Below are 22,964 nucleotides of genomic sequence, written 5' to 3' on the forward strand. Positions count from 1 at the left end.
CAGAAACACCCAGCTTGTAAGTAAGCATCAGTTCGGTTAGGTTGGGAAAAAATGGAAAACCAAAAGCACAATGGACCAACTCAGCAGTAGCTGTAGAATGCTTCTGGCCCTGCTCAGCCTCAGAGGTCAGAGAACAGTTCCGACAGGGAGGTGGAAGAGTGCTTTCTGTTTTTTGACCCTGCAATCCCTAGATATCTAGAATGCCGTTATGCTAACCTCGAGGAAAAAGCTTGTTGTTTTTTTTTTAACTTTTGTATTTTGTAGGTGACTTGAAACTCAACAGATTTTCATGTGGTACAAAGATTATACATTTTAAAATCTTTATTGTTCAAATTTTAGCACTGGATTTATAGCAACATTTTAAATAAATAATACAGTAAGAATCAAAAAATATTTTAAAAATCACTAAGGTGTTTTTAATAAGGGAAAGCAAATTGTTAAATGTCAGAGAAATCAAAATTAACTGTCTTATAATCATTTAATAGTTCTTGTATTTGTAATTTGCCATTTGTATTTTCTCCATTCAGGGATTATTTTAAAGTTCCTACATTAAATAAAAGAGTGGATGGAGGATGAAAAGAGAGAAAGTATTTTTAACCCACATTTATACACTTTGAATAGCATAGCTAAAACTTACTGAGCCTTGTCTTATTTTAATTTTTTTCTCATTTTACTTTTATCTTTCAAAAGGAAAAGCTGCAAAAGATAAACATGAAAAGATTCTCGTTCATTCCATGACAATGATATGAACACTCCTCTTCTGACTAAGAAATAACTATCTGAAGATGGGGGACCCTGGCTCTAGTAGTAAATGTGTGAAAATTAATTATTTTATTATTTTTTTCAATAATTATCACACTTGATTTAATTTTTTTAGTGTAAGTTGCAATCAAACATTAAAAAACATGAAATGTAATTTATTTCTATACTGTATGCTTTCCTGTATTTCCTAATATAAAACAATAAACTCGTTTTATTTTTATGATTTTTCTGCCAGCTTTATTTCTAAGTTAAAAAGTAGTAATAAAATGTCAGACTTTTTTGTAGATTCTCAAAATAGAACATTTTTTTTAATCAAAGTGACTGCTTTAATTATTTATTCATTCAGTAAATACATGTTATGTACCTAAAAACCAGCCTTTTTTTTTGTAGACAAAAAGGTATTGTTCCAATTCATTCATATAAATCCTCACACAAGGATATTTTTCCATTGACTTTCAAATAGATTGGTAGGGAGGGAGAGAAAGAGAGAGAAAGAAACATTGATATAAGAGAGATACACTGATTGGTTGCCTCTTGCACGACTCAACAAGGGCTGGGAATCAAACCTCAACTCAGGTGCATGCCCTTGATAAGATTCGAACCCATAACTTCTTGGTCCAGAGGATGATGTTCTAACCACTGAGAAAACTGGCCAGCACCCAATTCTTATATATTTATTAAAAATATATTTCTCAATCTATTATTTTAGAGATAGAGGAAGGGAGAGGGAGAGAGAGAGAGAGAGAGAGAGGATGAGAATTGATGTGAGAGAGAAACATCTATCGGCAGGCAGCCTCCTGGATACCCCCTACTGGGGATTAAGCCTCAACCCAGGCACGTGCCTGACCAGAATCAAACCCAATACCTTTCAGTGCATGAACGACACCCAACCAACTGAGCCACATAGGCCAGGGCCAATTCTTATCTCTATTTGTCAAATATAGTCAGTTGAAATTTGTCATTTGGAATGACCAGTTATAATTTAAAATTTGTTTATTCTTTATTTTTATTTTTTCTTATCGATTTTTAGAGAGAGAGGAAAGGAGAGGGAGAGAGAGATAGAAACATAAATGAGAGAGTACACTGATTGGCTGCCTCCTGCATGCCCTGCATTGGGGATTGGGCCCACAACCTGAGCATGTGCCCTGACTGGGAATCAAACTGGTGACCTCTTGGTGCATGGGTCAGTGCTCAACCACTGAGCCACACCAGCCGGTTGGTTCTTACTATTTTTAAGCTGAGATTTTCATAACATGTGGCAAAAACGACTAGATATGTTTCCCTATATTAATGCCTGGGAAGATATTCAAAAACACATTTTGCTATAAAATGTTCTCGTAATAAAAATGGTTTAAATCTTTACTTTTATAATACTTAAAAAAAAAAGAAAACAAAAATCAATTGACTTTTATCGTACTAAAAATCTTAATCAAAGTTTGCTTTTTCCTTGATAATCATTTTCTTAAATATTAAATTCCCACAGGACGTTGCTTTATTTCTAACATGTTAATGCACACATATTGCATCTATAACGCTACAAGTTTTTACCACCATACTCATAGGCCTAGAGATTGTAAACATATATTCTAGGCACATACTCAAAATGAACATCTAGGATTCATATAATCAAATTTTTAAAAATGTTTTTATTTGAATCCTCTCAGTTTCAGAAGATAAAAATACATCCAATATTTCAACATTTTCAAAAGAGCTCTTGAACTTTAAAAAGAACACCTTGGAATATTTAATTGAATACCTTAAAAAAATGTAACCTCAGAGTTGGTTATACTGACCTTGAACACATCATCAGTTCTTTCAAGAGTGGCCTTAGGGACTAGAGGCATTTTAAGTGAGTTGCCAACATTTATGATACAGTCCTTAGATTTGCATCTTTCTAAACTCATTTCCCCCCATTTACCTACAATTATAAGACTCTAGAACTCCTTGCTACAGAGAAATTTATATTAGCAAACTAAGTTATAAATTATAAACTGGTGGTGGGGGTAGGGATAAAGAGGGACATGAAAGCAATATTTGTCCTGAATAAGGCTTTCAAATATCTCCACAGAATAGTCCTTTTCCAAAGGTCACATCAGAATATTGTTTGATGAACAACAGAATTAACGCAAAAGAGTGGATCTTTATTTTGGAATATAAGCATCAAGTTTTGGTAGCTATATTTCTTTGCTTTACTGGTTTAAAGGCTGAAGATCAGAACGAAAAAAACATATTATTTCATATATGCAAATGACTCTCTAAGCCAGCAGAGGTCTGCCACTGGTCCTGTGGATTTATCCTCTGTACTTTTATTTGTAAAACAACAACAACAATTCTTTGAGGAGGGTATGTGCTAAACTCTTCTTAAAGAGTGTCATGTTTATAAAATGTGTTATTTTAAATGAGAAAAATAAAATAGACAATATGTCTAGAATAAGAACCATGATTAATGTAGAAAAGATATTTAAAACAGTGTTTTACAAATTCATCCTTATGCAGTAGAACTCTGTGATGATGGAAATATTTCATATTCTTTATGTTTAATATGGTAACTACTAGCTCCATGTGGCTATTAAGCATTTACTACATAGTCTCGTGTGACTGGGGAGTTGTTCTAATTTAATTTAAATTAAATTTAAACCCAAATAGTGATATGGGGCTAGAGACTACTTTATTGGATATGTAGGTCTTATCCGATATAGATATACTATTTCTCATTGGAGGAAATTCCGAGAAGGATGTAGTGGCAAGGATTTTGAATATTTTTGCACATTTCATAGAAACAATGAAAGCAAGTAGGGCAACAAAATGACAATCACATAGACACAGTCTACAAAACAGTCAGGTGACCAAGAATCACCAAGAATCTCAATACAGTCGGCTTTGCCCTTTGACTTTCCCGGCTTCACTCTATTGCAGTTTTTTTCAAATATATTCATTAAAAAGTTGATTGAGACAGTGAAAATGATACAGTGCACGCTCGGTTGTCTGAGTTAATTATACACCCCTGTATTACAATTGCAATTAAAATTACTGTTCGTATGGACTGTAGGACTATGTATTTGAGCACCCCAGGAATCCTTCAACACCAGGTGCAACCGCTAGAGTGTGGGACAGATTAACCGCGATAAACGAAGGACGACTGTATGTGATCAAAACATACTACTGAAAGCTACAAGACCTGTATAATAACAACAATGGAGCATGAGAAGGTGCAGGAAATAAAAGGGACAACAATTGACTTGAGAACTCTAGAACAATCAACAGTTACTTAAAGAAAAACATGGAGGGATAATTCAAGAAGAGCTAAACCTAGGAAGACTTTGCCCACTCCAATAGAAAAGGACAGTAGGGGGTCCACAGAAATGTCTAAATTGTAACAAGTAGACTAAACCCCCTGAAGTTCAAAATGAGCAAGCCTAGGTTAACTTCTTTTTATTTTTATTTTTTTTTTTAGTTTTATCCTCACCTGAGGACATTTTTTGTTCAGGTACAGTGGGAGGGAGAGGGAGGAAGAGAGAGAGAGAGAGAGAGAGAGAGAGAGAGAGAGAGAGAGAGAGAGAGAGAGAGAAACATCGATGTGAAAGGGACACATCGAGTGGCTGCCACCCGCATGACCCAACCAGGGCCGGGGACAAACTGCAACCGAGGTACATGCCCTTAGCGGGAACCGAACCCGGGTCTCTCGGACCGCAGGTGATGCTCTAACCGCTGAGCCAAACCGGCCAGGGCAAGCCTAGGTTAACTTCTAAAACAACCTTGCCAGGGAGAAATTGGAATAGAATCAAAATTAAGCAAACCAGAACCAAGAAAAGAAGTCTAGATAAAAGTGAGAAAGGAAACAAATCTTAGCAATTATTATTAATAGGAGTAAAAATTGCTCATATTGAGCATTTTAAAACACATTTTTTTAATATTCAGTCTATTTTTCTAGATGCCAAATATTTAACCTCAGATTTTTTTCAATCACAACACTCAGTGTAGAATTTTTATTTTACTACATTTTTCCCATCCACATACATTTCAACTAACATATTTTTTAGGTATCATCAGTAAAGATTCTTATTTCTTCCTGTACAATTTGGAAATCAAACTTTGCTATTATTCTCATTTCACATAATAGTTTCAAATGTATTGATAAAAAGTAGTTAATAATATCTTTTTAGATTTTTTTAATATCCATAAATTTTATGATATTATCTTCTACTGTTTCCTTTTGAAATTGGCATTGTAATTCTTCTTTTAAAAATTTGCCTTGCCAAAGTTTTAGCAATTTTATTGATCCTTATAAAGACACAAAGACAAAACTAATCTTTGTTGATCCTCCATTTGACAGTTTTTGCATCTCTATAGAAGTTAGGTCTTTCTTTTAATTTCTTTGAGTTATATTTGCTCTCATTTTTCTCTCATAGAGATAAATGATTATATAATGGGAACTCTTTGTCTCATCGAAAACATTTAGGATCAAATTTCTTACTATAGCTGTAGCTTCATCTCATAAGTTTTGATGTATCATATTATTATTATTGTTTAGTTAATTATTTTCCAGTTCCATTTGGATTCACTTGAGCCATGAATAATTAAGCTATAATAATATCTTGATTTCCAAGCATAAGAAGATTTACTAGTAATCTTATTTTTACTGATATATAGCTTAATTTTTCTGTGATATTTTATGATTCCAGCGTATGTTTTGAAGAGGTATACTCTGTTTCAGAATGTGGATAATTGTGGCAATCTTGTATGCATTTGAAAGGAATGTGCAGGGAAGGGGGTTGCCTTTGTTTGGGTTTGTTTTTGATCTGGTTGTCTTTTTACTAAAGGAAAAAAAAATGTGCTAACATCTCCCACATTGATATAGTCTTGTCTTTTTCCATTGATTTCTGATTCTTTTGATTCAAATATTTCTCATTCATTTGTCCCCTCCCCGCCAACAATGCATTTGGCTACGCTTATTCTTTCTCCTAATATTCATTTAGTGGTACCCAATTTTCTTTTGTTACTATATATTCACAGTATCTACTTTTTTTTTTTTACTTGTTAATTCTTTTTCAACTCAATTAGACAACGTTTTTATTTCAGAGAGTTAATGTTTATTTTGAACTGTTCTATTTCTTCCTGTATCTACAAGTTTCCACCTGAGATCATTCATGTTCTGCTTGAGAAAAACTCTTTAAGTGCTGGTATGCTAATGATAGATTATTTCAGTTTTTGTTATTCTGACATTTCTTTCAGATTCTTTTATGGATAATCGTGGTGTACATATACACAGTTCTGAATTGGCAGTTTGTTGAATATGGAATTTCAAATTGGATATTGTATTTTTTAGTTTTTATTGAATTTATGGGGGTGACATTGAACAGTAAAATTATATAGGTTTCAAGTCTATAGTTCTATAATACATCATGTGTATATTGTATTATGTGTTCATCCAAAGTCAAATCTCTTTACATCACCGTTTATCCCTCTTTTACCCTGTACTACCTCCCTCACCCACCTTTCTCTCTTGTGATCACCATACTGTTTAATTATTTTCTTTCAGCACATTGAGTATATCATCCTCCTGTCCTTGCCTTCTATTGTTTCTTTTGAGAATTATACTTTCAGTCATATTGTTGCTCTTTTGACATGGGCGTTTATTTTCCTCCGACTGCTTTATGATACTTCCTTTGTCTTAGCCTTTCTGTTGTTTTACTATGAAGGTGCTGGTTATAGTTTTCTTATTGTGATTTTAAGAACTTGAATATATGGGTGGATGTCATCCATCTATTTTGTCACTTTCCCTGACATCAGCTCTTAGGCCTTGCTTCTGCTTCATTCTCTTTCCTATCTCCCGGGATGTGTTTACACATTTGTTATTCTTCATATCCCATGTTCCTGTTATAGTACTGGCTTTATTTTCCATCCTATTGTCTGGATATTATTTTTTCCTCCTCTATCTTTAATTCTAATTTTATTTTCAGCTCTGTTTAATCATTTATAAACAACTCTATATTATTGTTGATTTCAACTACTATATTTTTTCAGTTATCAAATATTCATTTATTTATTTTTTCTTATTTTGCAGTACTCTGATGAAATTTTTGTTGTTTTTTTCCCCCATGGAATATTTAATATGGTAGATAACATATGCTTTTCTAATATGTGTTTTTATATTACTGAAGCTAAAGCAAAAACATCCTGTTCGTTGGGTGAAGACAGCCTGCTTTTTGTGTATACACTGTATGCTATTTAAAAAAAAAATACTGTGATTATAATTTCAGACTTTGGAATTTGAATAGGTGCCAGTGTTCTCTCCTTTCTTCATATGGGAAAAGAAAATTTCTTTAAAAATCATTTCAAGCTTACACAAAAATTTTGTAGTTGTCTTTTTAGAATCAGACTGTAGAATCTTCTTGATTCAGATGAAGGGAAGCTTCAATTCAGCTTTTTAGAGAACACATTCTAGATTGATGATCTCACCAAGCAGGAGGATAATGGTGGCAATCACACTACACTGCAGGAGTGAAGAAGCTGTTTCTTTACTGGACAGTTATCCCGATGCCTACTTCTGCTTCCGTTGGCTGATCTGAGTTCACACCCATACCCACAAGTTCGCCTGATTCCCAATGTTCTGCTTAAACTTTAGTGTTTGCTGAAGATCAAAACCAGAATTCTGAGCAAGAACCTTGGGAATAATGAGCAATGCATCAGCAACTGCCTGAACTCCATGTTGGGCCCTGCTTTTTACGCTGGCCTGTATTTAACCAGGGCTTCTGCCATTCCGCTTCCATGCACCAGCGCCTGGAGCTACACGGCCATTATCAGTAGCACTTGTCATGGCCTTCACGTCATCTCTTACTGCATCTTTGATTTGAGTGAGTGTGTGCTTATTTGGTCCTCTAATCAGTAATGTGACAGAGCAAAGATTGTTATATTTCCCATTAAAGGTGAACGTCAGTTTTCCCAATGTATACTCATAGACAAGTCCTCCATATCCCAAACAATCAGGATTTAGGTCATCAAAAGAATTTCGAGCTAGCCCACCACAAGCGGGAATCAGCCTTCCCAGAGTTCTCCTTTTAGCTCTGTGCAGAGCTACTATACCTTCTTTTGCAAGAGTAGCTAAGGAAAATGGGTCAGCTTCCTTTTGTTCAATAACAAATGACCTTTGGTATTGCTTTTTTTTCAGTTCTATTATTTTTTTTTTTCAGTTCTATTATTATTTTATTTATTTATTTTTTTTATCCTCACCCGAGGACATTTTTCCATTTTTTGTACAGATAGAGTGGGAGGGAGAGAGAGGAAGAGATAGAGAGAGAGAAACATCGACGTGAAGGGACACATCGAGTGGCTGCCACCCGCACGACCAACCAGGGCCGGGGACAAACTGCAACCGAGGTACGTGCCCTTAGCGGGAACTGAGCCCAGGGCTCTCCGGACCGCAGGCCGTCGCTCTAACCGCTGAGCCAAACCGGCCAGGGCCAGTTCTATTATTTTTTAACTCTATCGTCAATGATTTTTTTTTTTTTTAAGTTTTCACTAGTTTCTCTCTTCTGCACTCTTATAAAAAACAGACAAACAGAATTTAGTTCTTTTTTTTTATTTTTTTTTATCTTCACCCGAGGACATTTTTCCATTTTTTGCACAGATAGAGTGGGAGGGAGAGAGAGGAAGAGAGAGAGAGAGAGAGAAACATCAACGTGAAAGGGACACATCAAGTGGCTGCCACCCGCACGACCAACCAGGGCCGGGGACAAACCGCAACCGAGGTACATGCCCTTAGCGGGAACCGAACCCGGGTCTCTCCAGACCGCAGGCCGATGCTCTAACCGCTGAACCAAACTGGCCAGGGCTAGTTCTTTTTTTTAAAATATTCTAATGATACATTGCCTGTGAGGATGTATGCATCATCTCCTCTTTTTTTTCGTATCAGGATGCTGTGCCCCGCAATCCAAAACAAGACTTTGATTAAGTTGTTATGGGTTCAGATTTATATTTCATCTCCATGATCTGGAGCAAGAAGAGGTCAGAATCTGTTTGTTTTGACCTTTGGTATTGCTTTTTTTTAATAGGTGATCACAAGCACAGACTTTATGAAAACATCTTGTCATTTAGATATTGTTCATTAGTTTATATTTCTGTAATGCATTCTTAGTGAATGATTTCTAAATATGCTTTTACAATAATTCTTTTTCAAGAAATTAGACAGTTATTTTGACACTGTATTTGTAAAGATTGGCAGGTAGGAAGCGTATATTTCAAGTTACTCAACTTAAATCGTCAATCATATACATATGAGACGTCAGCTTCATTATTTTGCCTCTTACAATTACATACTTTCATAGAAGACACATCAATATACCTTATTAACTAAAATATACCAAACATTCTATGAATCCACTTATCTAATAGAGTAGTAATTTTTCTTCTATTTTTGAAAAATCAAATAATTCACTATACAAAATTAGTATTGCTGAATTGCTATGAAATCTTCTAGGCTATAAAAATGGAGACACTTGCTGCCCTGGCCAGTTTGGCTCAGTGGTTAGAGTGTCAGCCCACGGACCGGAGAGGCCCGGGTTTGGTTCCTGCAACCATATACCTAGGTTGCAGTTTGTCCGTGGCCCCAGTTTGGGCTGTGTGGGTGGCAACCACTTGATGTGTCTCTCTCACATCGATGTTTCTCTCTCTCTTCTTCCCTCTCTCCCTCCTGCTCTATCTGAGGCTAAATGAAAAAATGTCCTCGGGTGAGGATAAAAAAAAAATGGAGACACTTGATATTACATATATTATATATTTATGTTAGTGCTGCATATGATACACTATTATTGTAAAATATTTCCAAATATATTTTCTGAAAGCATGAAGGCAAGTATAGTCCACTCCAAACTTGAGAGAGGTTCAGAACACAGATCTTCTGGACATATACTCACAAGCAAATAAGACTGCTGACAATGTGACAGGCTGACCTTAAAAAAATTAATTGGAAGTTACACCACATTAAAGATGTGCAGACTGCTTTAATAGGTATGGTGAGACAGAGAAGCAGCCATTAGCCCTCCAGCCCCAAGGATGCTGTGGGTCAGTTAATGAGATGCGAACCCAGCAGCCAGTTCAGAGAGGTAAAACGATAGTGCTGGTAGAAAGAAGAAACATTATTTTTCCTTATCTTATTCCATTTTCCAGCTAAGTAGTCTAAATAAAGATTATTTCTCCAAATGTATTTCTTAATTGTGCTAAAAAAGAATTTTCTTGTTTTCAGTAAGTAGTTTCTAATTTCACTAATGGCATTTGTTTTTCACCTTTGTTGTCTTGCTTCATAATTTCATGCTTAATGGCATTTTTTTTAATCCTCACCCGAGGATATATTTCCATTGACTTTTTTAGATAGAATGGAAAGGAAAGAGGAAGAGAGAGAGAGAACATTGATGTGAGAGAGACACATCAACTGGTTGCCTCCTGCTTGACTGGGTGAGGATCGAACCCACAACCGAGGTACGTGCCCTATACTGGGAATTGAACCCGAGACTCTTTGGTCCACGGACCAACACTCTAACCACTGAGCCGAACCGGCTAGGGCTTAATGGTATTTTTAAAAAAAAACAAAACAAATGATTATTTAAATGACTACTCTATTTAAACATAAGCTATGTGAAGATAAAAAATGTCAGATTACTTTGTGTACTTTTAAAATATTTGTCATCGTTTCAAGAAAGCTTCTGGACTAGAGGATTTAGGGGGAAATAATTTATACTTTTCAGAAAATAAAAGCATGACTATTATCTGAACATTAAATTGGGGAGAATATTTCAACACTTTTAATACTTCCTATAATTATCTGTTTAAGTTGATGTTTTTAGGCTGCTGGGTTTTTTACATAACATCCAGAAGAACCCTGGAGTTATCATTGTAACATCTAGATGTTCTATGTGCCTTTTCGGACATGCAAGAATCTCATTGAGGTTATTAAACTCCTGACCAAAATGTTCATTTTTTACCATGAAAACTATTTCTATTGTCAGTCCATTAAACCCTGACGGTAATTTCAATAGGTAGAGAACTCCAACTATAACTCACTTTATTCAAATGTTTCTCACTGATTTGAACTTATTTTCAAAATTTCTTTTCTCTTAACTCTTCAAAACCCTTTCTTCAGTAGAATTGAAACATTTGGTGGCAACCTGATACACACTGACTCACGTGTGCTAGATGCAAGATGGAGAGAGAACCCCGCTTCTCTGCAGCGGCAATGGCCAGTGCTGCAGGGTGGCTGCCCCTTGAGTCCTGGCTGAACCGGCCAGTTCGGGCTTCTGCTGAGGCCAGGCTGCAAGGGCCTGAGCTCTCCCTCTGCTGAACGCAGTGCCAGCACCCAGGACAGGCTCAGCTCCACCGCAGTCACTTCTAGCCCAGACCCTCAGGGTGCCTGCCTGAGAAAGCTGGAACAGGTGAACCCCAGAGAGCCTTGGTAGTTCCGCTCTTCTTAAAATTTCGAAATCAATATTTGAATAGATGTAGATGAGTGAAATGGAGGATATTTGTGTTTGCCTCATTCATACCAAAGTATCCAGTAAAAATGCTACTGTACTTGCTTTGAGTTTTCTTCAAACAAGCTTTCTATCGTGATTATTTGGACTTTTAACTTTTGTTAGCAAGTGCACTGTGGGATTAAACAAACATGAAGATTTTAAAATTCTTTCTTGCTTTAGCAGGTTTTCAAATGTGAAGTACATACTTTGTTTTTAAATCATAGTATGCATATACAAAGTTGGAAATGTAAAGAGATGCACCAGCTTTACCCATGCACTTTTTTTTTTTTTTATCCTCACCCGAAAACATTTTTCCATTTTTTGTTCAGATAGAGTGGGAGGAGAGAGAGAGAGAGAGAAACATCGATGTGAAAGGGACACATTGAGTGGTTGCCACCCACATGACCCAACCAGGGCCAGGGACAAGCTGCAACAAAGGTGAGTGCCCTTAGCGGGAATAGAACCCGGGTCTCTCTGGACCACAGGCCGACTCTCTAACTGCTGAGCCAAACCGGCCAGGGTTTACCCGTGCATTTTAGGTAATTATAAGAAATGTGTGAGTATCCACAGGAAAAGAAGGATTGGAGAAAGAGGAACACACAGAAAACTTTCCGGTTTCACATCACAGTGCTTCTCTATAACTTTGTGGCATTTTGAGACTAGTAGAAAAAAAGAAACATTTTGAGTCCACTGGTGTCTAAAGTATATTATATACGGTGCACAACACAGGGAATTCTGGTTGATTAGCAGAGCATGCCAGTTTCAAAGAGAGGAAGCATGGGTGCACCTGTTATTTTGCATGGCAGATTCATGTGTATGTCTGTGGACTTTTCTCTAACTTTCCCATCTTTGGAAGGCAGTAAAACCATAACCAGAAATTATACTTTTACAAAGTGGCTGTTTAGACTATGGGCAGCAAAATAAACAGGAACAATTCCTTGATTAGATAAGATCTGTAGAAACATTATAAAAAATATAATCAGATGACAAAAAGATAATTTAGAGTGGATACAGATTTTAAAAACTTTAATTCTAGAATAGATAAAGATTAAAAAAAAATTTCTTTCTGTGTGTGTGAACTAGAAGTAAATTGGTATATGGAATCTGTGAATCCATAGTGGGGTGATGTATTTGTAATTACCAAAGATGTCACACTTACAATTCCAGAGCATTCATGTTTGGATTGGAGAGAAGAAAGATAATACCTAGCCAATCAACTGGGTTTCTTACGGCAGTCCGCACCAAAGTTGTTATCTTTTTCTGAAAATAAGACTCACATCCTTACAAATACATGAAATGGTTCTATTTAATACAATCTACCAAGACTTGGGGTTTTCTTTGCCTTTTTAATTGGGAAGGATTCATCTTTTTGATAAATGGAAGAAGGATACTTTGGTGAAGGCAGTCAACATTCTGAGGCATCAACTTTTTCATGAAATAAGCAAACATTTGAATTCTTCCCATGTTGTGTGTCTGCTTCCCATTTTTATGGCTGTTGCTTTTTAAAGGAGTTTCTTTTTAACTGCTGTTTTTCTTCTTTTATATCCTGGAGGGAAGGAGAAAAACAAGCTTGTATTTTCCTTTCAGTCTGGAAAGAGAAAAGTATTCCCCCCAAACAAAAATATTGACAGTCAAGAGGTCCAGAGAAGATCAGTAAGCCAGAGCCGTCAAAGACATAAATAAGACTTTTTTTTGGCCCAAGGGATGTAAGCAGATATATGCAGTATGCGCTCCATTCTCAGTTATATTTTCCTGGGGGTGACATTTGTTAAAATGACTGACAGAATTTTTTTTTTTTTATCAGTTCTTTTATTATCAGCTAGTGGTATATATGTAGCTTCCTCCACTATATTAGTAATGATATAATTATCTGGGGAAACGTATTAATAAGAAGAGGGAAATTGTAAGAATTGCTTGATTAATTATCTCTGTCTTTCTTAAGGAATATGTTCTCACCAATTAACAACCAATAGAGATGTGGATTCATGGTTGACCAGTATTCACTTGGAGTTTATTTAATAAAAAATAATAAACAACCAAACACCAGAAAGGACAAAGTAATTGGGGAACAACTTAAATGGTGTAATGATTTTTCCAAAGTTACTTAATACCAAAGAGACACAATTAGTCTATAAATGAAAATTAAACAAGTAGTAACGGAGCTCCTCTCATTTATGTTTACCTAAATTTTTAGCATTAGAGACAGTGACTGAAAGGAAATGAGGCCTGACACACCTGCGGGGAACAAGAAATTTAACATCCTTTTCAATTTGGTGTCTAATATGTGAATAGAGAACACGCCTCTTAGAAGACAGACTCCCTTAGTTCATGCCTATTCATGGATTCACTCACCCATAAAAGCAGAATGTTTGTCAGGCACTAAAAATAAAAAAAAACATAAAATGTCAGTATAGCTTTCACTCTCCAGTTGCTTACAGTCTAGTTGGGAGAAATATAATTATTTATAATAAAAAATGAACATACTAAAAAAAAATAAAATACGACGTATCATGGAAATACAGATGTCACATTTGGCTTTGTTTCCTCGACACAGTGCCTGGAATGAAGGAAACAGTGGATAGACGTCAGTAATACTGTGTTTAAGGTGGATGAGAAGACAAAGAGGCCCTGTTATTGCTAGCTGCTTATTATCACTCGTATTTTATCAGTATGGTTATTATAATATTTTTTGAAATATCTGGGAATGAGGCATTATCAGTGGAAAATGAGGGTAGAAAAACTTCCATGACTCACTTTTAAAATGGTCCATGGGCACAGAGAAGAAAATGTTCTTAATGAGATTATACACCAAGAAAACAAAAGTTGGCTCTTAGGAAGAAATGTACATGTAATTAGGAAATGAAAGAGTTTATTAAGAATAATTGCCAAAAAAGATCTGTATGCTTTAAAAATATTAACATTAATTATAGACTTTTATCTATGATTTTGTATCTATTTCCATGTAGTTATTTGGTAAAATATCACCGATTAGCAAAATCCTGAATGAATTCTAAGATTTTATCATAAAGACAAATTAAGAAAAAAAGAACAACTTGTGTTTAAAGTGAACTATAGTAAAAGTCTGATAAAAGAGAGTATCAAATTTATGGTCATTTCACCACTAACATCTTGTTACAGTATTTGGAGATGATACTTGCATATTTATGCATTTACATATATATATCTTTGTAAACTTTAAAGATTATTTAGCAGTTATTAAATCTGTGTACTTGAAGACATTTAAATGATGTCATAAATAAAATGCAGTGTCCAGTTCCTTCCTAATTGACCAGTCAGAAGAACTAATAGCTGATAACTTCTTGAAAAAATTATAAAAACCAGAGGAAGAATAAAAAAGCCATATTTTATAAAACAAAAAAAGTACTTTTTCTAATAAAATCTGCAATGTAGAGAAAATAACCTTTAGAAAATTCACTTCAGGGGAAAACTCAAATCAGTGCCATAAAAAAGAGGTAATATAGAGGCATACACTGTAATAATTTGGAGTACTTTATCTTTCCAAATCTATTATATTGACATTATTTTGTTTTCTATTATTTTGGTTTTTTGTTCAGTTTTATCTGTTTATATTATAGCAACTAACCATGTCATTAAATAGTTTTACAAAGTATCTTAATACATGCATAAAATGTCATTCAGAGGAAACCATAGTTTATTGATATTTAGCACATTTCCCAATGTTTCAATGATGTTGTCTAGTTGTCTACTTCATCTGCTCCTTATATATCAACAGAGTCTGTGTTGTTTGTATCTAATAATGAATTTCAGTAACTAAACGTTTCTCCTGATAGACACAGGGCTTTCTTTCGAGAGCAGATGTGGAGAGGAACAGAAATGCAAGAGAAGCAGACCAGGGAGAAAGGTGGAGCTGCCTCATTTTGGACCGCAGTGGTTGATGCCGTGACAGAACAGAGTCTAATGAGAATGCTGACTTGTACACCTATTTCAAGCTGTTTGCTTTATGTATATCATCTCACTTACTATTCTCGACAATCCAATGGTACAAGCACAATAGTTACCCACCATTTGTGCCTGAAGAAGCTGAAACTCAGAGTCTTTGGAAGCCAGGCTGAGTCTAAACCTTTACCTGACTATGCCTGTGTTCAGGGAACAGCAGAAACACGTGTGAGAGTTAGTGGTTCCTGCCCAAGTTTCCATTTGGGACTGCTGGCTTATATTGACATCATAAATCCTGCGATGGAAGTAATTTTGAAAGGTCACCTAATCCATTCACCCTGCCTTAAACTTTCCTGACAGATGAGGAGCTACCTTAATTCTCTACCCCTTCAAAAAAAAGTACAGCTTCCTTCTGTCTCTTATTCCCAGATTTAGCAATCCCTAGTGCAGGAAATCTCGTCTTTTTTAGAGCATAAATCCCACTCAATGCTATTTAAGCTTGTTGCCTTTTGCTCTGCTTCTTGAGAACACATAGTGATGTCTAAATAACAGAATTTCCTATACTTACAGGTGAATACTGAAAAATGTCTCTTTTTCAAACTATATAATTCATGTGCTTTTAACTTACATTAAAAACACTTATTTTTCAACAACTTTAGTTGCCTTTTATTTTTCTTCTTGGTGTTGAGTTCTTTTCTTCCTTTTTGTATTAATAGGCTCAGATCAGAGAGTTCTAAGGGGGTTTGACCTTGGTTTTGCTGGCTTTTCTAGGAGACCAATGTTTAAATCTCTTGAAAAAAATCGCACAGCTGCCCTGTGGTCTTCACTGACAATGTCAGAACACTGTGAGCATGTTCTTGTATTTTTTTCCCCTTTTTTTGTGATTCTCATTTGATCACTTGTTTTCTTTTAAAGACTTTCAAAGACTTAATCAAATGTGAGTACAGATATAGCCACTCTTCGTGGGTAAGGGAGTTCTCCAATGCAAATGCCTTTCTGGCTGGATATTTATAGGCTAATGATGTCTTTTGAAAGTCTGCTTACCATTCCATTTTTTATCTCCAGCTCTGTCCCATTTGATTCACATTGTGCAGCTAATAGAGCTTCATCTCTATTCAATGTTTCCATCTTACATTTAAATGGGATTAATGCAGTGAAAAGTTCTTTTTAAATGATTAGGTTAATAATCTGGAAATTATGGCTTTCCAAATAAGGCATCCCCAGAGCTCTTCACTTCATTTTTAGGACTACTTTTTTGTCTTGTCTTCAGATTTCCAAATACCTAATACAATGTTCACATGATTAATAATTCTAGATATGATTTATCTTCTTTGCGCTTTACTTTGAAAACAGTGGAGACCATCTTCTCAATTGATTCAACAGCTGTAGATCTTTCCAGAGGTCACATTGCAAGTTGGCATTTGTTATCAATCATGGCTTTAATTAAAACTCAGGTTATAGCTGAGTAAACTTTCTCCTCAGCTGTTAATTTTTCAAACATTTTATCCTTGTCTTTTTCTTCTTAAAATACATTAAAGTAATAATATGATTATTTATTATGTGATATTTAAAATACACTAAAATATTATATATTTTGTATTTTTCATTTCCTGGCACTACTTAGTATTAACATTTTATAAAAAAGAAAAAAACAATTATAAGCATTAGAATTTGAATGTTTCCCCTGTAGCCAGAGGTAAAGTTGATTATATGTACAGTATCCATTGTAATATGCAAAGTACCCTGAGCATTTCCATGCCTGTTTGCTACTTAATTCTGTATCCAAAAATAAGCTACCATTATCTTTTCTTTCTACTATTTTTTGTTTTAAAAAAATAACTGCCATTTATTCATTTAAAAATACTTATAAATGTAATACCATGTGCACATGTAAAAAGCAATGAGATTTTTTAAAAAGTATTTATGATTAATAAAAAGTATTTTATGGAAAATTGACTGAGGGTAGTATTTTTAGGATAGCAACTACACTTTTTTAGACACTTATATATGTAATGCCTGTGAAATATGAAAAAGCATACTATAAATTCATGCCATAAAAGAAACCTAGATGATCTGACTGTCATAAACTGACCCACTTAAGAGACTACCATAAATCTTCCGAAAGCTAGAATATTCAACAGGTGATCTTTAAGCACCTCAGAGATATTGCAGATTTGGTTCCAGACCACAACAATCAAAGGAATGTTGTAGTAAAGTAAGTTACATGAATGGTTTCGGTTTCCCAGCGCATATAAAAGTTATGTTTATACTTTACGTAGTCTATTGTGTCCAGTAGCATTAGATCTAAAAAACTATCAACGTACCTTAATTAATATTGTATTGCTAAAAATGTCAACAATCATTTAAGTTTCATTGAGTTGTAATTTTTTTTCTGGTGGAGGGTCCTGCCTTCATGCTGATTGCTGCTGACTGATCAGGGTGCTGGGTGCTGAAGGTGGGTTGGCTGTAGCAATCTCTTAAAATAAGGCAGCAGTGAAGTTTGCCACATCAATTGATCATTCCTTTCACAAAAAAATTTCTCTGTAGCAAGCAACACTCACTGTTTGATAGCATGGTACCTACAGATTCTTTACAAACTGAAGTCAGTCTTCTCAAACCCTCCTGCTGATTTGTCAAGTAAGTTTACAAGTCATATTTGAAAAAACAGCGATAGAGTGAAGCTCCGAAAGTCAAAGTGCGATGTGGCGAGGGATGATTGTATATAAAAAAAGAATCTTACTTCGTGGAAATTTATTTATCGCGGTAGAGTCTGGAACTGATTAACCGCAAGAAATGAGGGCTTACTGTAATATTCTAAATTCTTTGTTGTCATTTCAACAATTTTTACAGCAACCTTACCAAGAGTAGATTCCATCTCATGAAACCATTTCATTTGCTCATCCATTAGAAGCAGTTCCCCGTTTATTAAAGTTTACCTTGAGATTTCAGCAGTTCAGTCCCATCTTCAGGCTCCACTTCTAATTCTAGTTCTCATGCTGTTCCCACCACATCTGCAGTTACTTCCTCCTCTGAAGTATTAAACCCCTCAAAGTCTTCCCTGAGGGTTGGAATCAACTTCTTCCAAACTCCTGTTGATGTTGGTATGTTGACCTCTTCCCCTGAATCACAAATGTTCTTCATGGCATCTAGAATGGTGAATCCTTTCCGGAGGTTGCCAGATCCATCAGAGGTATGTACACCATCTATGGGAGCTATAGTAATATGAAATGTAATTTTAAATAAGAATTGAAATTCAAAATAATTTCTTGATTCATGGGCTGCCAAATGGATGTTGTGTTAGCGGGCATGAAAACAACATTAATCTTGTGCTACATTATCAGTGCTCTTGGGTGACCAGGTACATTGTCAACAAGCAATACTATTTTGAAAGGAATCTTTTTTTTTTTCCTCAGCAGTAGTTCTCAATATTGGGCTTAAAATGTTCAGTAAACCATGTTGTAAATAGATGCACCACATCTAGTTTTTCTTATTCCATTTATGGAGCAGAGGCAGAATAGATTTTGCTTAATTTTTAAGGGCCCTGAAATTTTTGACATGATAATTGAACATTGACTTCACATTACATTCACCAGTTGCACTAGTCCCTAACAGGAGAGTCAGCCTGTCCTCAAAGCTTTGAAGCCAGACATTGACCTCTCTCTGGCTGTAAAAGTTCTAAATAGCATTGTCTTTCAATAGAAGGCTGTTTTGTCTACATTGAAAATGTGTTGTTTAGTTCAGCCACCTTCGTTAATGATCTTAGCTAGAGTTTATGGATAAATTGCTATAGGTTTTACATCAGACTTGCTGCTTCACCTTTTATTTTTATGTTATGAGATGACTTCTTCAACCTCACACACCAACTTCTGATAGGTTCAAACTTTTCTTCTGTAGTTTCTTAACTTCTCTCAAACTTCAAAGAATTGAAAAGAGTTAGGGCTTTGCTCTAGATTAGGTTTGGGTTTTTTTGTTTGTTTTTTTATCCTCACCAGAGGACACTTTTTTTCCATTTTTTTTTGGTTCAGATAGAGTGGGAGGGAGAAAGAGGAAGAGAGAGAGAGAGAGAGAGAGAGAGAGAGAGAGAGAGAGAGAGAGAGAGAAACATCGATGTGAAAGGGACACATCAAGTGGCTGCCACCCGCACGACCAACCAGGACCAGGGACAAACTGCAACCGAGGTACATGCCCTTAGCGGGAACCAAACCTGGGTCTCTCTGGACCGCAGGCCGACGCTCTAACCACTGAACCTAACTGGCCAGGGCTCTAGATTAGGTTTTGAGTTAAGGGAATGTTGTGGCTAGTTTTAATCATTTATTCATTTTATTGTTGACATAATTTCAGATGTCCCCCATATTACCCCTTTGCTCATCTCCACCCAGACCCTGCCCTCCCCTCCCTCTGTCCCTCACAACATTGTTGTCTGTGTCCATGGGCTATGCATATATGTTCTTTGGCTCTTCTTTTTAATCCAGACCACATATTACCAATAAGGTGTTTCACATTCTTGTCATTTGTATGTTCGGTGGTGTAGCACTTTAAATTTCCTATCCTGGCTTTCAACATGTTTTCCTTACTAAGCTTTGTTATTTCTAGCTCTTGATTTAAAGTGAGAGATACGCAACTCATCCCTTTACTTGAACACTTAGAAGCCATTGTGGGGTAAAGTGGACTAATTTTAATATTTTTGTGTCTGAGGGAATAGGGAAGCCCAAGGAGAAGGACAGAGACAGGGGACCAGCCAGTAAGTGAAACAATCAGAACATACCCAGCATTTCTTAACTTCACTGACATAGTTGGGTGTGGTTTATGGCACATCAAAAAATTACAATGACAGCATTAAAGACCATTGATCAAAGATCAACATAAGAATATAATAATAATGAAAACATTTGAGATATTGCAAGAATTACCAAGATGTGACACAGAGACATCAAGTGAGCAAATGCTGTTTAAAAAATAGCACTGATAGGCTTGCTCAATGCAAGATTGCCACAAACATTCATTTTGTAAAAAACGGTGCCTTCGAAGTACAATAAGGCAAACCCCAATCAAACGAGGTGTGCCTGTATTAGTTTAGAATATATTAACTCTACAAATATGTGCACTATAAAATCACATATTCTGTTAAATATTAGAGAAGTCATAATTATTTGAAATATACATCAAAGGGTTTACACTGTTTGGAAAAACCATATAACTATTTAAGATGTGCATAATATTAAAATTTAAATATTTTATGAAGTTAAAATAAATCCCTTATGAGTCAACTTTGTCAATCTTTAATTACATGAAATTACATTTTTTTTTTTTGGCATTATATATGTCCAGTACATTATCTTACTCTATTTGGCTGCTATAACAAAATAGCACAGACTGGGTAGCTTATTAAAAAACAGAAATTTATATCTTACATTTCTGGAGGCTGTTTCTGGAGAAAGCACCTTTCAAGGTCGGAGACGTTGACTTCCTACTGACTTTGTAGAAAGGGCAAGGGAGCTCTCTTGTGCCTCTTTCATAGAAAAAAATAATCTCATTTATTAGGGTTCTACCCTTAAGACCTCATCACTTTCCATAGGCTCCACCTCCTAATACTGTATTCTTGGGAGGTTTTCATTAAATAAATTTGGGGGGTAACACAAAGATTTAGACTATAACATCCATTTTTAAAAAATGGTGATTATGTTCAAAGACAAAACTGCTATGAAATGAATTATGTTTTATATAATATTTTATAGTTCTCAAGAAAGTTAAGAGCAGTAGCTCTATCAACAGCACATTAAATTGTTTATAAAAATATATAAATCTAGCTTATATCACTTTTTTTTAACTTTTGGTGAAGCTTTAGATCAGCAACAAATAATTTTATTTTTTCAGATCAGTGATAGTTTACTCATTTTTTACGTCCTGCCATAAAGTAAGAACATTTAAAGAATGAAAAATGGTCAAGTATTATAAAATATTCTTTACCTTATAACACAATGATCTTTATATAATAGTTTAGGACATAAATCGTACTTATAATTTAAGTCTCTATTAGTGACTAGAGTTTATTTTAATGAAATATTTGAATTAGATTAGCCAATTTAGAATGGATAAATTGTCAATTATGTGTCTTGTCCATGATTTCCTTAAAAGCATTCAAAATAGACACATTCTTTTGAATTGACACAATAAATCCAGCATAATTTTTCTATTTGCAGTAACTCAGGCTGTGTGGTTTTGATACGAGGAAAGCCTATAAGAATTTCCTTTTGTTGTACTATATTACTTATATATACAAATAGGACATTCTATTTCCAAATATTGTAATTATTCTTAACAGGTTCAGTTTCCTACACAATTGTTATATCTAATTACCTTTTCCTTTCTCAACACATAATTAAAATAACCTGTTTCTCTTTTTAAGGTTTGTTGAATAAAAGTTCAGTATGTTTCAATTATCTTTAGGTCACATTTATTAATATTGCCTAATGACAGTAAAAGATAAGTAAATTGGGTGGCTTTGAGTCACATCAGTTTTCAAAGACTAGATGATGAAACATTTAATTATAGATCTGGTGACTCCTACATAAAAACCCTTGTAAAGGGAAATAGTTATACTACAGGAAGTCAGTACTGATGGATGGGTGCATTGGTAAAGCAAAATAAATGAGAGATTGACAAGATCCATTTCCAAATTAGATATTTCATTTTTTACATATGAGACCAAGCTGATGCCATATCAGGTAATGTTCCACCCAAGGAGAAAATGTGATATTGGCATTTCTCATTGTCTGGAAATAACACAAATGTTATACTCACTGCATATCACCTTGCACAATTCAGTGAATGACATAGGAAGAACTAATCCTTAACGTTTTTCATACATGAAAAATGGAAGATACAGTGAAAGATTTACACCAAAAGAGAAAGCAAAATAGTGAATTTTTTTCAACAATTAAAAAAAAATCTTGCTGTTCTTAATTTGTTTAGGAAATCATTTTTTTTTTTAAAGGCAAGAAAGCAAGCAAGAGAGAAGTGATTTTAGTAATTCTCATCTGTAATACAGGAGGTTGACATCAGTGGACAGAATAGAAAGTTCTCTGTGGATTGTGCCTTATTTCTTATTTATAAGTGAAAGCAGTGAGGTTATTTTGGAATTTAATTTTACTTTGCAACCAGTAACATAGGTTTTGAAACACTATATGGATCCAAACCATTTTGATTTGGGTCTAAAAGGTATGGGTTAACTTTTAAGCTAGATGTTGTTAACTTTATGCCTAGAATGAACCTGTATGACATATTTTAGAAGTATCTTGGTCTCAGAACTGAAATAAATTTAAGTTTTCTTAAAATTCAGACTCTCAGTAACCTATATTAATCATTTGTACTATAACTTGATATTTATACTTAACACAGATTTCTGTTTCCATGAATATAGAGAAAAATATATATATATATATATAAAGCAAGCAAGAGGTTTTCTGTTGAGTGTAAATCAATACTTTGGCAAAAATATAACCTGTTAACTTTTCTTTATTCCTATCCAAACCCCAGGTTAATAGCACCTCAATATTTCAAATATTAAGTAAATCTTCTATAACAAAACCATACTTTTGAAACCAAACATATGTCTAGTTATGATTTGTTATTCCCACATAAATGCAGAACATAAACTACTTCCCATTGCTATGGCTTTACCACAAGCATGCTTTCTCTAGTCCGTGAGCATAAAATATGGAACAGGCTCTTCTCATAAAGGAGGAAACCAACTAAAAAAGTCACTGTGGCTTGGAAAAT

The 22,964-nt window shown here is 34.9% G+C and overlaps 2 pseudogenes; both read right to left on the reverse strand.

Moving 5' to 3' along the window:
- Positions 1 to 7,245: 7,245 nt before the first annotated feature.
- On the reverse strand, positions 7,246 to 7,939 carry LOC118642047 (annotated as a pseudogene).
- A 9,609-nt stretch (positions 7,940 to 17,548) lies between these two features.
- LOC118642048 lies at positions 17,549 to 19,554 on the reverse strand (annotated as a pseudogene).
- Positions 19,555 to 22,964: the final 3,410 nt, after the last annotated feature.

This window comes from Molossus molossus, unplaced genomic scaffold (genome assembly GCF_014108415.1).
Source record: "Molossus molossus isolate mMolMol1 unplaced genomic scaffold, mMolMol1.p scaffold_m16_p_3, whole genome shotgun sequence".
Lineage (NCBI taxonomy): Eukaryota > Metazoa > Chordata > Mammalia > Chiroptera > Molossidae > Molossus > Molossus molossus.